The sequence below is a fragment of the Ostrinia nubilalis genome, chromosome 3, assembly GCF_963855985.1.
Source record: "Ostrinia nubilalis chromosome 3, ilOstNubi1.1, whole genome shotgun sequence".
NCBI classification, from domain to species: Eukaryota; Metazoa; Arthropoda; class Insecta; order Lepidoptera; family Crambidae; genus Ostrinia; species Ostrinia nubilalis.
The window spans coordinates 7,223,502-7,242,977 of record NC_087090.1 but is presented as its reverse complement, the minus strand read 5'-3'; the positions used below and the strand labels follow the sequence as shown (position 1 = coordinate 7,242,977).

The following is a 19,476-nucleotide window of genomic DNA, read 5'->3' as shown; positions in this document are numbered from 1 at the left end:
TGACGTCTCCCAGGCTTTTCAACCTATATGTAAATGACCTCATTGTTGCCCTTAGCAGTATGCGTATCGGATGCTGGGTAGATGGTGTTTGTATCAACAACATAAGCTACGCTGATGATATGGTACTGCTGGCGCCAACAATGGGGGCTCTCAGAAAGATGGTGGGTGTGTGTGAAATGTATGCTAAATGCCATGGCTAATTGTATATTGTGAAGAAGAGCGAATACATGGTATTTAAGGCCGCCAGTAAATGTCCAAACGTGGTACCCGACCTCTTGCTTAATGGGGTAAAGTTAAACAGAGCCACTAAATTTAAATATCTCGGACACTACGTTACTGATGACCTTAAAGATCATGTTGATATCGAGAGGGAACGAAGGGCGCTGGCAGTAAGGTGTAATATGTTGGCTCGCAGGTTTGCCCGATGTAATGACCATGTCAAGATCACTCTGTTTAAAGCATACTGTCAGAGTCTATACACGGGAAACCTGTGGACCACGTACTCGCAGAAATCGCTTAGCGTCCTTCGGGTCCAATATAACAACGGTTTCAGGATGCTGTTGGGCTTGCCTCGCTTCAAATGTTTGCTCAGTCGCACACTGACGGCTTCTTTGCTGTCCTATGCAAGAAGACTGCCTCGTTGCTCAGTAGGATACGGGCGAGCCCCAACAGTATCCTGAAGACCGTGGCGGAGAGGTACGACTCTCCTATTATCCGACATTTCCTTCGGCTACTTCTTACCGAACGGGTTGGATAATTAGTGGTATGTTATAATAAGTAAATTACTAACATAGTTGTATAAGGCACCCATTTACTAACCATGTGGATCATTGTTATCTTTAAATGAATAAATTGAATGGAATACTATAATTTTATTATAATTATGACAGCTCAAGTGTGACATGTCTCAGAAAAGTTATATCAAAAATAAAAATTCATAAGCAACCCTGAAAAAATACATACAAAATCACTTTTGACCAACTTCAAAGGGCACGACAGCTTGACCCAGGGACAATTCGACCCCTGCTACAACTCAAACCCTGCGACAACTTGATTTTTTTCAAAACTCAACACTTTTAACTTACTTCAAATGGTTTCACGACTGCTGGACAGTGACGGCGTAGCATGGGTTGGCACCCGGGGCATAGCACAGCACAGCACCCCCCGTCATAATGAATATTTTGGACTTGTCGTAGGGGTCGAGTTGTCCGGGTCAAGTTTTTGTAGGGTCGACCTTCGTTTAAAGTAGGTTAAAATTAATTTAATCGAGTTATCACAGGGGTCGAGTTGTCACAGAGGTCCAGTTGACCCCGATGACAACTACGATACTTATTGTAAACCATTTAGCTCCATCAATCAATGCCTGAACAGAATCTACAATAAATGCTCAGAGTAGTCGCAGGGGTTGACGTGTCGCAATGTTCGACTTGTCACAGGGTCACAAGTATAAGTTGTCGGAGGGTTCGAGTGGTCGTAGGGTTAAGCAGTCGTAGGGTCCAGCCACCAGCGGCGTAAGGGAGGACCATTTTGGGGTGTCTTACCTCCCCGCTATATGTATACCCAACTTACTTACATTAAGGACTTATGACGGGGGGTGCTGTGCTGTGCTATGCCCCGGGTGCCAACCCATGCTACGCCGCCACTGTCCAGCAGTCGTGAAACCATTTGAAGTAAGTCAAAAGTGTTGAGTGTTGAAAAAAATCAAGTTGTCGCAGGGTTTGAGTTGTCGCAGGGGTCGAGTTGTCACAGGAGTCGAATTGTCCCGGGGTTAAGCTGTCGTGATACCCATTGAAGTTGGTCAAAAGTGATTTTGTATGTATTTTTTCAGGGTTGCTTATGGATTTTTATTTTAGATATAACTTTTTTCTGAGACACGCATGTCACACTTGAGCTGTCATATAATAAAATTATAGTATTTTAAGGTAGGTATTAAAGTGCTACAGTTCTGGGGACGTTTTGTTACATTGTTCTTTTAGGAAACCATTCATAGTCATCATTACCATATACAAAGTGTCATCACCATAAGCCTAAATGATATGGTAATGATGTTAATGGTAATGACGAAAACGATTTTAAAATTATATAAAAATAATTATCACCACTATTGGGACACCTCAATATCGCCATTTTTTTATTGTAATCACATGCTACAAAGTGCTAATTATTAGAAAAATATCGATATATTAAACTTACTAAATCGCACAAAATGGGAATGACGCGAGCCGATGACAAACTGCGAGTGTCTCTCGTTTTCGGAGTTTAAAAAGTCTCGGAGCTGCGTAAATTTTACGTGCATTCTGTTCTGTTACGAGCAACGAATTGAAGAGTGGGACGCGCGGACACAAGCGGGGATAAGTCGCGTCGCAGCCGCATTAAAGAACCTTTGATGCTGCCGCGATGGCTATGACGATTTCTCGTGACAATATTTCAATTCATGATTCCATTTTATTGGCTAATACGATTTCAATATAATTTTGTTATTTTGTCACGGTAAATATGTACATTTTAAATTTATAATCAAAATCTGGTCTGTGTATAGGTAAAGTAAAAAAAATTAAAAGACAACGGCAAAGGTCAGTACTTTTACTGTGATGGTAATGACGTTTAGTGCGTGTTTTCTTGATTATCGAAATAACTTGAAGTATTTAATCAATATGGATCATGGCGCCTTATGTGGAAACTTGTATGAATCGTTATTCAGAAGTTTAATTTACCAGAACTACAACAGTTTTTTTTTTATCGATCGGAACATAAGTTTTTTACTGTTTCGCGGATTTACCCAGGGACACTATTACCTGTCAACGCAATAGAATCACAGATGATAATTTGTAAATAATAGGAGAGAACATGATCATTTAAATTATGAAAGAAGGAGTACGGAATACCATCTACACCTGGAGACGAATCAGTTACATTTTGGATGATTCCCTTGAGTTCAAACAGTGTAAATGGCTGTTCAATAACAGACACAGCGACTGGCGATGGAGTTATAGTTAGTTTTTCAGGGACCCATGGAGGAGCCAGTTTATCAACAAATGGACAAGCAATTTCTAACGGGATAAATGGGTGGGAAGAATCTGTCATTGCAGATTTAAATCGACGAATGTTTTGCCATACTATCGAAGATGGCGTTTCAGGGGAAATTGATAAGCAAAACTTTCTCCAGCTCTCAAACTTTTTCTTTTTAAAAAGTTCTCGAGTTTCTTCAATAACTTTACCCAATTCTGAATAATTTTCATTTGTCATATTTGCTTTATAGTTGCGCTCAGCAGCCTTTCTTTTTTTGATGGCCTCTGTACAGTCACTGTCCCACCATGGTTGTGGGGGAAGCTTACGATTAGGTACTTTTAACGGAAAAGCTCTGTTCGCAGATTCAACTAATATATTGGTAAAGGACAAGGCACAAGTGGATTCATTTCCTGAAGAGACAATTGGGAGAGACGATAGATAGTTCTCAACACCTTCTTTAAAAGTATTCCAAGCATTACTAGTTTTGTCTGGTAATCTGTGTTTAAGTAATGGAACATACTTAGATGTTATAGGACTATTAAATGGAAAAGTAATTAATATGGGGAAGTGGTCACTGCCATATGATGAGGGTAGAGTTTGCCAAGATAACAGAGAGGTTAGGCTAGGGGAACATATTGACAAATCAACAGCACTTTGACTTTGGCCTGGACTGGTAAAACGGGTAGGAGATCCTGTATTTAATGTACATAAGTTATGAGTGTCAATTATATCTAATAACATTTCCCCATAGTTATTTGAAATAGAACTGCCCCATGCACGATGATGACAGTTAAAATCTCCTAAGATGATCAGAGGTTTAGGGAGAGTTGAGATTAATTGATCAATTTCACTTAAGATAGAAGAAGAGGGGTGAGGTATGTACATAGACACTAAACAAAAATTATAAATATTTATCATGGACCTATAAAAAAAGTCGGACGGATTCTCATCAACAAAATACTGTGACATTAGGATACACCAGCTTGCCTGTACGTACAGGCCGGCACGCACACATTCACACCCTGTTGACATACTCTCTAATCTGTGTACACCACTTCGAGTGAAAACTTCACACAGTTGACACATTTAAGCAGCGAAAAAACAACACGAATACGACATGTCTTGTGTGATGAAATTGTGTAAAAACCGTTCTGTTCGAACAAACAAAAATTAAGGAATCACATTTCACAGGCAAAATAATAATCCAATCACTTATTTCCCGACATTAAAATATTGAAATTAATTGAAATCAAACGTCATTCACTCGAAAAAATAATACGTCAAAGACCAGTGTTCTCAGTTATATACGTGGGAAAATTACCCGAAATATGGGAAATTAATAATGATTTTAGGACTTTTTAGTTATGTATTACGCATACTATGGCAATAAAATAATTTATCATAATAATTGTGTTTTAATGGGATATATTTTCATGGGCAAATTTGATCCTTCCCAAAAATGTGGAACTGCGAAATTCAAATTTTCTTACATTGATTGCAAGTCAGTGTCAGGTTGTATGTTAAAAAAAATCTATCAGAGATAATAATAATATATTGATGATGCATAAGATTATGATTATAATGTACACAAGATTCGTAATTTGTAACTGCGTGAATCATTTTTGATCAACATTATGTACATACCCTGACACACTGACTTGCAAACAATGTAAGAAAATTTGAACATTGAAAATTTCGCGCCTACCTCAACGCATACACCTTTCATCCTTTTAAAATGGCACGGAATAATTCTGTCTACATTTCCAAGTAACATCTGCCGATCTATGTTTTTCTTAAAATAAATGGGTAAAATGTTTTGGCTAACATGGCATCCCTAAATTCACTCACACAATAGACAAACGCCAAAATTTTGCGTCACAGTTTTGTTGTAGCGCGAGTTCCGTCCGCCTTTTTTTATAGGTCCATGATATTTATTGCTATAATAGAAAATTCGTTACTATGATTAGGGATTGGAATTGGACTAAAAGAGACAGATTTGTTGATAAATATGGCTACTCCACCATATCCATCAATTCTGTCTTCCCTGATAGAATTATAACCATTAACTTTAAATTTTTGATTGGGTTTAAGCCAAGTTTCTGCCAGAGCAAAAACAAAAGGCTCAATCTTATTAATCATATGAAAAAAGTCACTCTTTTTGCTGATGATACTCCGGCAGTTCCATTGCATTGCCTTCGCAGCCATTTTGCAGGAATCTAATTAGACTTTCAATTAAAGGGGCAACGTTGGACGGTGATTTGAGATTACACTGAGAAAAAACATTAATCAAAGTCATTATAAGGCTAGATAAATTTGTTGTTGAGTCTTCTTTAGGTTGGTTATTGATAGCACATCCATCCCTTGGGGAAGGGAAAGAGTAGTCACGGATTAAATTATTATGGGCTACCTTATCATAGCCTTTTGAATGTGAAGGAGAGGGACGGGGTGGAAGGAAGACAGTCTTTTTGTAAGAACTTGAGGTTGACTTTGAGGAACCAGAATTAGTATTATAGTAAGGCATATTTTTAATAGGTGTACTTTGTTTTACAGGACTAGAGGACAGAGCGTCTGCGTAGGACTTGGAGACTGGAGGGTGGAGCTTGGATGCCTCTGCATACGAGATGGAATTTTCAGCCATATAAGCCTTGATTTTCTTTTGGCGGACAAATTCTGGGCATGACTTACTAGTTGCATAGTGGAAACCAGAACAAAGACAGCAGGAGGCTTGGTCTTCATGGATGGAGCAAGAATCACCAATGTGGGCTTGCCCACATTTAAAACAGCGGGGCTGGGACCTACATTGGGCCTTAGTATGACCAAATCGGCAACAATTAAAACATTGAATTGTAGGGAAAATGTACAATTCCACTGACAAAGCATTATAGCATTCAAAAACTCGTTTAGGTAAAGATTGTCCGTCAAATGTTACTACGACTGATTGGGAGGGTTTCCAAGAAACTGTACCATTAATATAAGACTTAAAATTCAATCTACGAACTTTTATTATTTTGCCACCACCTAATGGAACTGTCATGTTTTCTACGACTTCCTCAGGGGACCATTCTGCTGGAACTCCTCGAACTAGTCCCATCCTAGTAACGTTAAATGTGGGGATAAAAGCCTTATAATCATTGGAGTCCAGTTTAGGATGACTCATAAATGAATTAGCTTGAGAGAAATCTGAAAATGAGACTGAACATTTGTTTCGTCCAATTCTCTTTACACTTCCATCAATAATGTTGTGAAAGTTATGTCTCTTTAGAAAGTTCCCAAAAGTCACCGGATGCAAATAAACGCTGTCACTGGGAGACGATTGATTGCGTTGGACATGGACAATGTATGGAGCCGTATCAGAGTCATTGTAGAATTTCCGTCCAATAGTGGCGGGAGCAGAGCCCGAATTTGGCAAATCCTGGTCAATTGGAGTGGGAGTAGGAGGATCTACTGAAGGAGTTTTATCATCAGCGTTACTCGTACGACCATCAACCTTTTTCTTTTCCTGTCCATGAAGTTTTCTTTTCTTGTGGCTACGTTTGAGAGCGGGGGGAGCAGTAAATGAATTTTCGGAATCTGTATCATTAGTTACCGTCACATAAAACCCTACTGAAGGAGAAGAGTGTCCAGGTGAGCTGATAGGCTCATCAAAAACAGGGGGAACTGATCCCCCTGGGTCAGGAGGATCGTTCATGGTGAGAGACGAAAATGAAAAAAAACTTACCGAATATCAGCTCAAATAACACTATCTACACAAAATATACGTACACAATAATAAATATTTACACTAACACTACTTTCCTGATCACAATTACGCGAAAATTTATAAATAAAATCGGAAAGTTAAAAAAGACACCCGCCAAGTTTAACGTTTCCCGCGCTTTTTTCCCTCGACATTCTATCAATGTCACATGTTCAATCCACAGATTACAAATTTATTATTCCTTTTTCCCACAGATAAGGATAGATGCAGCATGTGTCAAAATTTGTATGAAGCCGAGCGTGCCACTTTTTAAACGTCATTAGTGTCATTTTAGCGAATTTTAGTGATTGCCGCAACGTAAAAGTAATCGTATCATCGTACTGCATTCGCAAAGTCATCGAATGATATCGTGTGACTCGATTCAAAAATTAATTAATTCCGATAAAACTGATATTTTGTTAATTTTATAGCTAGTCTGACTGTGGATTAAAATAATCATGTAGCGGTAGACGTTATTCTACAATTCTACATTATTAATTTGCAAATAATATTTTTGTTGTGCCTAATGTTTATGAAAGTAATGATCGTTATTCCATTATGTTAAATAGTACTACTAGTAATTCATACTTAATTCCATACTTTTAAATATCCTAGTAAGTAAATGACCTACTTTCATAAAATAAAGACTATTTTACTCAAGCTTTTTATTTTTAATAAATGTAAAAATGCGTAGTTTTGCCAATACGTTTTTTTTTTTCATAAAGCTAAGTCAGTGGGTCTAGTCAAAACGCACTTTAAAATCGCAAACCCATCGCAAACCAGTCGCAAACAAATAAAAAATCGCAAAAGAGGTCGATAACAAAAAAGGCTTAGTCAAAGGGCAAAAAATCGAATCGCAAAGCCCTACCTATCGATTTTCGAAAGACTGGATTGAAATTTCCCATACAAAGGCTTAGCCAACATGCACTTAAGACTCAATCAAAATCGAATCGAATCGCAACACCCGCCATTTTCATTGCGATTACTAAAACCCCGGTGATAAGCTTCGATTATATCGAAAACCAATAGGGTGAGTTGCACCACCTAACTTTGACCGTAACTATTACGTTAACCGGTGTTTTTTGTATGGAGTTTGACAGATTTTAGACGTTTGTCAAAGTTAAACTAAGATGGTGCAACCCACCCTAAGGCTGTTTTGACCATAAAGTTAATATTCCTTCGGAATAGAGCAACAAAGAATGAGCGAGCGAGATGTCACTATCTGCAACCCTGTGTGATAAAAAGAGATGTGTGATGCTATCATCGTCACGTCAATAGAACCATTTTTGCAAAAGATTTGACAGGCAGTGACACATAGAGGCACAAAGAAAATTTTAAATTATAGTTTTTTATAAAAATATCGTAAAATCCTGTTTATTTTTGGAAAATTTGTTTTCTTATATAATGGTGACCTGTTCCCTCCTTGATTGTGATGTACACCAAAGGAATAATCCTGCAAAATATTCATTTCACAGGTAAATTTATTGAAATCGACACCTCCAAACTTTAGCTTTATTTTTGTGAATGCGCTTAGAATTTTAAGCACTAAGTGTGATAATTATGTTCTTTAAACATTAATTTAAGTTGTAAGCAAAGATTTCATGCTCATAATCCAGAATTTATGAATATTTTGTGTAAAGAAATAATTTTCGTTTTACACTAGGGTTGTACCACAATCGATAAATATATTTTCTGCGCTGTTTATCACAGTCACTGCTGATTATGTAGGTACATAAATGGCATTTGTATGTGAATATAGAAAAGTATTATTTTGTAATTACCTGTTAGTTAATAAACTAAACTAAATATTACATACTAAATATAATAATAAATATATTATGTTTATGCACACAGATGTTTGTACTGTGCGGGAATCGAACCCGCTACCTCCGGAATAGTAGTCCGTTTCAAACCACTACACTATACGGCCAACAACGATTATTACATCGTTAGAATCCTATTTTCTTACGTTATCGTCAGAATTATCATTTTTTAATTATTGTTTTACTCCTACTAATATTATAAATGCGAAAGTTTGTATGGATGTCTTGATGTTTGTAACTCTCATTCTTCCAAATAAATAAGTTGAATAATTTTAATCTTCTGAGTTTTTTTTATTTTATTTGGACACTCTCCCAATTCCCATATACCTACAATCCCATTCCATCCTATTCTATTTATATTATTACTGTTAGGTGTTAATTAATATTTAATCGATATCGATATTCATGTGAAAAGTAACGACATACATACATCACTGACATGCACACATATTTATTTTTACATTTTTACACACACATATGACATCTCATTTTTGGTTTCGTTTGACAGCTCGTGATTGTTGCTCTATTCCGAAGGAATATTAACTTTATGGTTTTGACCAAAGAGCATAAAAGAGTAAGAGACGGCACTCCATAGATATTTTTTGAGCTCACGCACACATATGCATTTTAGAGAACGACCCGCAAATCTTTACCAACCGCACAAACTACAGGCGGAGCTACCAACATAATGCCTTATTTTCTGACAGTATTAGTGACGTTCGTAATAACTTATCGATTATCGATACTTTGCTAGGGTTGTAATTGCATATCGATATCTAGTATAGGAACCTTCAATATTTTAATGATTACTATTTTTATTTTATACTATGTGTAAGTAAAACGAAGTTTTGTAACGTAAATTATTTATTTCGAAATAAAATAGGTATATTACAATAAGTATTGAACATGACATAGCAGTTGTAGGCATGAGGAATTATTGAAAATTATAACAAAGTACAGAAATGATAATTTTGTAAACTTTTATTTTCACAACTTTTTCTAAGAAAAAATAGGATTTTTATTTATAAACATCTTTAATTTTCTTATCAGCTGATCGAACCTCAGCCTCAAGATTACTTTTCAATGCTTTGTTGCTGTGCTTTTTTACTTTTGTCAGCAAAATTGTTTTCACTTTTTATGAAGCTGTCATTAATGATTTTACAACTTTTTCTTAGAAAAAGGTAACTTAATATTTTAAACATCTTATCATAAATTTCTTTATTATGTTGTTGACATTTAAACCAACTAAAATTACAATTTGTACTCAACATTAAGAAAATGAATTTTCCAACATTTTCCATATATATCTGGTCGGCAATATGGTCATGATAAAATTGTTTAGCTTCATTTACGGTGGTACATAATTGAATTGTTGGATAAACGAGACTTTTTTTATCATGCCACCATTCGCGAAGAGATATATATGCATACAAATCATTGTCAACAGGAGTTTTCACGCTCAAACACTCTTCACAAATTAAACAAGAACTGTTCTGTAATAGTTTGGCAGCTAAATACCCGCTTACATATACTACTGGTTGGTTTTCAAGGCTACACAAATTTTCAATGGGCTGTTCTAAGTTTTCAGGGTCCGGGATAGACAACACAGGATAAAATTCAGTGTCTGTGGAATCTTGAACATTAATTTTTATTTCTGTTGTTTTTAAATTAGTTTTTAAAATGTCTTTATATTCCAGCATATGTTTATTGTTGTCTGCTTCACAATTAGCACTTCTGCTATGAGGCACTTTCAGCCCAGTAACCATGCTTGTTTTAAGCGCTGCAGTAAAGTGCGTGATAGTGGGATTTCTATTGGTTACACTGTGTTGCCTAATGATTCCAAATAAGTTTTCCAGAGAGTCTTGGTTAAACTGTCTAAGGTTCATATATTTAAACCCTTCATTCTTTAACTTTTCCCAAATATCGTTTAAGGATTTGATAGATATTTGATATCCCTTTACGCATTTAACATTTTTTAGTATCGTGTTTTCTGCTGTTATAAATTTTATGGTTTTTAACTTATCAGTATAAAAGGTCCAAGACTCAATGTGATTACTTGATGTGGAAACATTTTCCCGGATCCCTTTCTTTACGTCATTTAAAGATGATGGACCATTTGTACAATCAAATAGTTTATCTAACTGTTCAATCACAAATGCTGTATCATTGCAATCAGAAACTTCTTTCCATGCCATCATTTTTAAAATAGCTGCCACGGTATTACTCAGAGCATGCGCAGCATACTTCACCCTCATCTTAGTTTTGAATGTTGGATTTACAATGGTACTATTCAGTTTTTTAAAATTTAAAAAATTTCTGTTGTGTTCTTCTGCAACTACCAAATGCCTCCATTGTGCAATTTTTCCATCGAAAGACATATTTCCACTTTTAAAGAAATTGTTTCGTAATGATTTGAACAAGTGAGGGATGTCATAGATTATAAAAATTTTGTCATTATTTACAGAGAAAAAGTTGCTATCTATGCCTTGTCCACAGTTTCTTTTTAACATGTTAAGAGCTCCTATATTTGTAGATCCCTGATCACAAACTGTTGTTAGAACCATAAATCCGATTTCTTTTAATTTTTTGATGATGTCCGATATAATTTTTGCCAGTTTTGCTGTTGATATTGTGCCTTCCACAAAATAGTGCGCAATATATTGTTTGTATTTATGTTTAGCACCCTGTATCATAAACACTAACGCATGGTCTGCAATTTTCTTTTCTCGTCCCATGTTCTCGCCCTCTCCATAATCCACGTAGCCATCCACTTTATCAGCAATTTCGTTATAAATTATCCGTTTTTTTAACGCCATCTCGTCAAATATTAACGAGCAATATTTATTTTCCTTTGGCATACTTGATGCTTTTGCCTCTAACATATCAATTATATTTTTATTTATACCAGGCTCCATTGGTATATTTTTTAAAATCCTTTGGAGCGTTTTAGTGCTTGGTAGCGTAAACAGCTTTTGCATATAGCGGTATGCTTTAGGGGACCGTTTAAATATAGCCAAAGCATATATTTTGTTGGCTAAAGTCCACCTTTTTCCTTGTGACTTTTTTTTGTTATTCTGCACTACATCCTTTACTAACGATGTCAGCACTTCCGAATCTAACTTGTCTAAATTCACTCTTGACTTCGCTATATTCCTTATTGTTTTTTTTGCATTTTGTAACTGTCGCCAAAGCCTCTTCTCTTTAATTGTAAATGTTGATGAAGTGTCTGTAATAAAAACATTTCCATTAGTAAAAAAAACAACATTAAAGCAAATTGAATTGAATATTGGTTAATTAATCAGCAATTTTACTTAGTTTTTTAAATTAGGATGTTTTATCTTACCATTCATTTCAATGTTTTTCTTAGGTCTTTTATAACTGTGGACTAATATTTCTGCCTGTGCATCTTGATGGCAAATGTTTTTATCATCTGAAATATTATAAATATGCAAATTAGTTTAAAATTTATTTTGTTGTTTTATGAAACATATTATTTCCAAATCAATCAATCATTATCAAGTTTTAAAAAAATGCAAAGACAGGATAATGATAGCTCTTCTCATAAAATATGAAGCGTGGGCCCACCTTCAATAACAATGACATAATATTAAATTATAGGCATTTAGAGGTTTTAATGTTCTGCATTCTGGATGCGGTCTGCGGGTATGTCAAGACAATCTGTAAGTGGTCGTGATAAGGCAATCAGTCACGTGTGCTTTGCGTTCTTTGTTCGTATCCGCACGGTCAAATAGCATTAATATAAAATGTACAGAAACCTAGAATGTTGTACATATACCTAAGTTCATTTTGACCTGACTGCAGACTGCAGAACGCATCCAGGGTGGCATTCTTTAGTTTGAGGGAAGGCATATTTTAGAAGGTAAATAATTAGTTTGTACACTTACCATGAGTAATGGGTTTATAGGTCATATGTTCTGGTGCATTGGAAGTAGAAGGAAGAGGTTCAAAAGTTGTTTTCGCAGAAATACCAGAATCTGGTATATCCACAGCTCCCAAACATGTTGAATTTAGTTGTTTGGTTGTAGTTGTAAGGGGAACTGAAAGCAGATAATGAAATGTGAATTGGGTAATAAAATGTCATGTTCTTACCCAACTTTAGGGTACAATCAGTCTAGTACATGTCTTGCTCACATTAAAAATTACTAGCTTATAAATATTATTAAACTAGCTGACCTGGCTAATTAATGTAGATTGCCTAAAATTTTTCAAATTGGTCCGGTACTTTTTTTGAAGAATTTGTATTACACAAATTACTAAAGTCCCTCTAACTCAACACACATTCTAAGCTAAATTGTGTTACGAGTGGGTTTACTACAATATTCAAGCTGTGGGGTTCTAACCCGCACTTTAGGCTATCTTGGCTTCGAGTTACGGAGCCGATCAAATACAAACAAACAATTAAATATTTCCTTTTATATTATTAGTATAATTTTAGATAAACATACCTCGTTCAACTGGATTTGACTTCTTTGGAATGCAATATGAATGATCATAAAGAACTGTAACAAAGTATAGATATAATTAATAATTGAAATTATATATTATTTATTGATAAGCATACAACACATGTTTGTGGTTACAAAGAAAGAACCTTGTTAAATTGCATTCGGTTGGTTTGTTTTGGAAACCAAAGAAAATTAATTAAGACATCTAAATAATTCAGAAAAATTGATAGATAGTAAATTAAATTTAAAAAAAATAATTGAAGTCATCATCATACCTGTCTTGAGGTTTTCTTTATTGGAGTCTTTTACATGAAGAGGAAACTCTGTCAAAACTTCATCTGGCAAGATGGGATTGCTCAATTCCAGTGTTGGAATAGCTGAGTTCTTCAGCCGAGTTCCTTTGGCATTGAAGGATTCAGGAGTGAAGTGCCCACCACAAACAAACTTCAGTTGGTGTAACTTTTCAATAGGTACATATGCTAAGTCTTCTATGCCAGCATTTTTAACCCACATTCGACAACTGAAATAAGAAATACCTATTAGAAAAGAAAAAGAATAACAAACTGAAATTTATTCATCAACTAATTTCTTTTAGTATTGTTATGCAATTCATTTACAGAGTACGAAACAAAATACTGAAATTAAAAATTGGTTATGGTTATTTACTGTATGATTAAAAATATTAATCCCAGCCTTTAAGTTTACACAATCAGTAAAATTATCTTGTAATAAATGAGTGTTATTAGAAACTTACCGGTCAGAATCCAGAGGAAACCTACTCAAAAGTAAGGGTGATCCACCACGACTTCGCCTCTTATTACAAATAACGCACTTCTTGTTGTTTCTACTCTCCATTATCAGTAGAAGCCTAAAATGAAATAGGTATTAATTAAACAAAGCCTATAATTTCTCTCCAACCAGTGTCAATGCCCTGGTTCATGCATTTACCAGTTTTGAAAGTACATTTACATTTTCATCACATAGGGTTGTTTTTAATGAATAATAGATTTGTAATAGATCTAATATTTCAAGTAAGTAGATAACATACCCATTAAACAGAAAAGTAAATAAGAGTTTAAACTTCTGTAGAAGTTGAAACACAGCTTATTTAAAAGAGTCTCTATCTCACAAAAAACATAACACTGAACAGCAAACTTTATCACGCCCGATACGGAGGAACTTAATCAACTCAACGTAAACGACAGAAAAGTTTATTTACAGTAATATTGCACCAAATCTGAGAAAATAACTTCACACGAATCAATTCGCCGGTTAAAAACTCAAACTCAATTGACAGACATTTTTTTTCATTTGTCAAACTAACAATACTACCAACATAAGGACACTAACAATTATTTTTAGTATGGTGGTATTGATCCGCGGGTTCCCCTGCTGTAGTGAAATCAATCCAAAATGCACTTTATTGCTTAAGGGATAAGGTTGTATATCAATTGCTACATATAGAGACTAGTTTTTGAATGAGAAGTGTCTACCCACTGGTTTTGACAAATCCGTATCGCGATGTCGTTTTGACAGCTAATTTGACAGCCAAGCATAGACGTAAATATAGAGCAGAAACATGAATGAGAATGTCTCCAACTTCCTCATTGGCCCTAGAGCAATTCCAAGTATACCATCAATAAAAGCCTAATTAGAGTCATCAAACCTCTCAGTCATTCAATTAGAGCCATTAGAACTTCATAACTATGAGTTGTTTTCTATGTGTAAGCTGAGGACACGTGTCTCCAGCTGACACATCTGTATCTTCGTAAATATTTATGCTACGATAATGTATTATACCTCAAAAATTACAGTCGAATCCAAATAGTAGGCTTTCCACTTTTCAAGACTTTCGCTCAAATACTGTTAAAACCACGATCAAAAAACTATGTGCGAGCTGGAGTACCGTGTCTCCAGCTTATAGGCATGAAACATTTCATGAATAGCAGGTGAAAAATCATATGAAATGATTTTCATTAATCACACCTGCTATTTTTCTTCACATAGACTGCTATAATTTCGCAGTCAACGAAATCACGAATCACATGAATTTCATTCATTCATTCGAGCGAAGTCCGTGAGCGCTGCTCTGCTAAGTGACCGAGCGAGTAAGAAGGAATGATTTGATCATGTGCGTGTTAGAAAAGGACAAGAGATGTGATGACGAACGAAACTGAGCATTTTAAATATGAACTTTAAACTCAAAGGAGTAAGGTTTAGATTTCCTTGTCATGATTCGTATGATTTCATTAGATAGCAGGCAGATGAAATGAATGATTTTTCACTAGTCGCGCGGTTAGTGATTGTTTTGTTGCATCACAGATGAGACTACATACATACTGTGCTGTGGAACTGTTTTTTTGTTGTGCGACATAAAATCAAACAGATTTAAGTCACATTCAATATAGGTAGCTAATTAGCAATCGTTAATCATAATTCATACTTCATTAAAAGTAGCACATTATATGAAAGAGCTATATTTTAACACTGCGAATAAAAATCATTGCCTGTGAAATTTCACATGTGAAATCACATGAATAAAAATCATCATTTCATGAAATGAAAATGAACGGAAAATAGCAATCATTTCCATGCCTACCAGCTTACACATCTGTATCTTCGTAAATATTTAAGCTACATCAATCCCAACTAATATTATAAATGCGAAAGTAACTCTGTCTGTCTGTCTGTCTGTCTGTCTGTCTGTCTGTCTGTTACGCTTTCCCGCTTAAACCTCGCAACCGATTTTGATGAAATTTGGCATAGAGATAGTTTGAGTCCCGGGAAAGAACATAGGATAGTTTTTATCCCGGTTTTTGAAACAGGGACGCGCGCGATAAAGTTTTTCTGTGACAGACAAAATTCCACGCGGGCGAAGCCGCGGGCGGAAAGCTAGTGTTTTATATCTCATAAATTAAAGTCGAATAAAAAAAACCCGACTTCAATTCTTTCAAAGCTTTATTTCGAACCGTTTTCGAACTACGAACCGATACGTATGTGTAAGCTGAGCCCCGATTACGGTAACTTTTAACGTCAACAATCCAGACACGCTTCTCGGTTCTGCGATACGATTGGTCAAAACAGCTGACGTACGCTGTTGAACGACCAATCGTATCGCAGAATCGAGAAGCGTGTCTGGATTGTTGACGTTAAAAGTTACCGTAATCGGGGCTCTGGTGACACGTAACACACGGTGGATTATTAAAACCGTATAAGTTAGAGTTGCGTTTTAAAGATCAAATAATTCGTTATAATTGAAGTACACACGAGACATAATTTCAAATCTCTAGGCCTCTTAGTTTCAGAATTAAAAGCCAAAAATTATTTTCCCGCCAAATAATTCAAATAATATGGGTCGACTGCGACGTTGCCGTTCCGTGCGTCCACTAGAGCAGTCGAATTTGAACCTAAAAACTAGTACTGTTTGAATCATTTTTATTTGTAGTTTAAATCATTTAATTTCGATTATAAGAATTTTAGACTAGGAGCCGGCTGATTTGTGTATTGAGTACCTAATAACCTATAAAATATTTTGATAATAAGTTTTTATTTTGATCACAATGTTTTATTTAATCGAGGCAAAAACATTGCATCTATACTTATAATAAATCTGTAGAGAGGTCAATTCTGTACATAAAATATATTTCCAAAATAACTATCAAGGGGTGATTAGTGATCGATACTGATGCCAAAAATGCAATCAGTAAAATTTTTGTCTGTCTGTCTGTCTGTCTGTCTGTCTGTCTGTCTGTCTGTCTATCTGTATGTTCCTTATAGAAACAAAAACTACTCGACGGATTTTAACGAAACTTGGTACAATTATTCTTCATACTCCTGGGCAGGTTATAGGATACTTAGGAATTCCCACGGGAACGGAAATTAGCGGGAAAATCCTTTTGTATGAAAAATCTAAACCGCTTAAGTTAGACGCTTGAAATTTGGCATGCAGGTACCTTAGTAAACTTAAAGCTTAGTTACAACAGGATATTTCAAAATTCCCACGGGAACGGGAATTAGCGGGGAAAAAACATTTGTATGAAAAATCTAAACCGCTTAAGTTAGACGCTTGAAATTTGGCATGCAGGTATCTTAGTAAACTTAAAGCTTAGTTACAACAGGATATGGCAAATGCTGTACAAAATGCTGTGTTTCGTCTATTTTGTGATGTCTTAGTAGTGATTGTGATTTGTGATGTTAATATTGTTAATTTTTTTTTTTTCAACAAAAGAAGAAGAATTCAATGAGGGCTTTCGCGATTGGAAAATCCTGAAAGTGCTTCATGAGCTCTATCAAACGGTTCAAACGGTATTAATAATAGGTTACAGAATAAACTGGATCTATCCGAAACTTCAATGTTTCCTTCTTCCATACATTTAGTACTACCACAGTCATCATGACACTCATCTCTTGACAATATTATAGCAAGTAAAGCCTAAAACCAATGTTTTTCATTAATAATTTAAAATAAGAATACAATTTACGAGTTTATTTTAAGTATTTATTATTAAATTAAAAAAATTACACTTCTAATATTGTGTGTCTGGCATACATTTAGTATGGAAGCTGGAAACATTGAATTTTCAGATAGATCCTGTTTATTCTGTAACTTATTATTGGTACCGTTTGAAAGAGCTCATTAAGCACTTTCAGGATCAGTAACCAGTTTTTTAATATCTTGTATAGTTAAGAAATAATCGAGTGAGATCACTTAACGTTTCCACCCTGTATAGTTGTTGCCCATTTTTGCCACTTGACGTGGCAGAATCGTGGGACTTCACGGTATTTAAATAAAAATTAAAGTGGTTGCGTTTAGAAACGCCACAAATATTTGAGTCTTTGGAAACAAGTTCGTTATTATACTTGTATATTAAAATATAATTTTGTTTTACCTAGCTTTTTCTTATTAATAAAATATAGGTTATTAAGTACTCAATACAGAAATCAGCCGGCTCCTAGTCTAAAATTCTTATAATCGAAATTAAATGATTTAAACTACAAATAAAAATGATTCAAACAGTACTAGTTTTTAGGTTCAAATTCGACTGCTCTAGTGGACGCACGGAACGGCAACGTCGCAGTCGACCCATATTATTTGAATTATTTGGCGGGAAAATAGTTTTTGGCTTTTAATTCTGAAACTAAGAGGCCTAGAGATTTGAAATTATGTCTCGTGTGTACTTCAATTATAACGAATTATTTGATCTTTAAAACGCAACTCTAACTTATACGGTTTTAATAATCCACCGTGTGTTACGTGTCACCAGCTTACACATACGTATCGGTTCGTAGTTCGAAAACGGTTCGAAATAAAGCTTTGAAAGAATTGAAGTCGGGTTTTTTTATTCGACTTTAATTTATGAGATATAAAACATTGATGTAGCTTAAATATTTACGAAGATACAGATGTGTAAGCTGGAGACACGGTACTCCAGCTCGCACATAGTTTTTTGATCGTGGTTTTAACAGTATTTGAGCGAAAGTCTTGAAAAGTGGAAAGCCTACTATTTGGATTCGACTGTAATTTTTGAGGTATAATACATTATCGTAGCATAAATATTTACGAAGATACAGATGTGTCAGCTGGAGACACGTGTCCTCAGCTTACACATAGAAAACAACTCATAGTTATGAAGTTCTAATGGCTCTAATTGAATGACTGAGAGGTTTGATGACTCTAATTAGGCTTTTATTTATGGTATACTTGGAATTGCTCTAGGGCCAATGAGGAAGTTGGAGACATTCTCATGAAACATGAAGCTACAGATAAAAATGGAGGCCACACTCCGAATACCTACTTGAAGCACAAACTAAGTATCACTATCTCGCTCTCTGTGGGCAGACTCGCTCTTTCTAAATAAACAAAAAATATAAAATTGCTCAAATTCAATGAAACCAATGTAAAATCTTTATTTCTTGACATAGGTATCATTAAAAATGATAAGTGTAATTAGTGGTAAAACGTTTTAGGAAGAAATTACTGTAAAAAATGTGAAAAATGTTTACAATGATCCAATGTCGGAAATCACGAAATAAACACTTACGCGTGGAATCTTATGTCACTTCCAGGACACCACGTACTACCGCAACCACGCACTACAAAATTTTGCACCAATTCTTGTGATAAAACAATGATTATTTCCTGTAAACAATCTCAAACGAAATTAACTGCTTAATAAACAAAATAGTAAACAACCGCCATGATGGGCCGGATTGGGCCGATGTTGCCACATGCTACCGATTACCCAGGAATTGGGATTGTAATTCCCTGATTCGCCAACACATTAAGCCTAAATGGCCGACAATTTTGTGATTTTTTATTTATAGCCTGACCAGGAACATAAAAACCCTGGCATAGAGGCGCGTCAATTGCATTTGATAGTGCAACACTGAGTACAGTCGTACCTGTGTTAAATTAATAGGCTAACTTTATTATATCAGGATT

At 35.3% G+C, this 19,476-nt stretch overlaps 2 long non-coding RNA genes across 2 annotated transcripts; both read left to right on the top strand.

Moving 5' to 3' along the window:
- Positions 1-2,787: 2,787 nt before the first annotated feature.
- LOC135087781 (uncharacterized) lies at positions 2,788-5,998 on the top strand. Its single transcript, XR_010260914.1, has 2 exons — positions 2,788-2,992; positions 5,248-5,998. It is a non-coding gene; the product is annotated as an uncharacterized LOC135087781 (long non-coding RNA).
- A 2,173-nt stretch (positions 5,999-8,171) lies between these two features.
- Positions 8,172-8,844, top strand: LOC135088288 (uncharacterized). Its single transcript, XR_010260995.1, has 2 exons — positions 8,172-8,220; positions 8,600-8,844. It is a non-coding gene; the product is annotated as an uncharacterized LOC135088288 (long non-coding RNA).
- Positions 8,845-19,476: the final 10,632 nt, after the last annotated feature.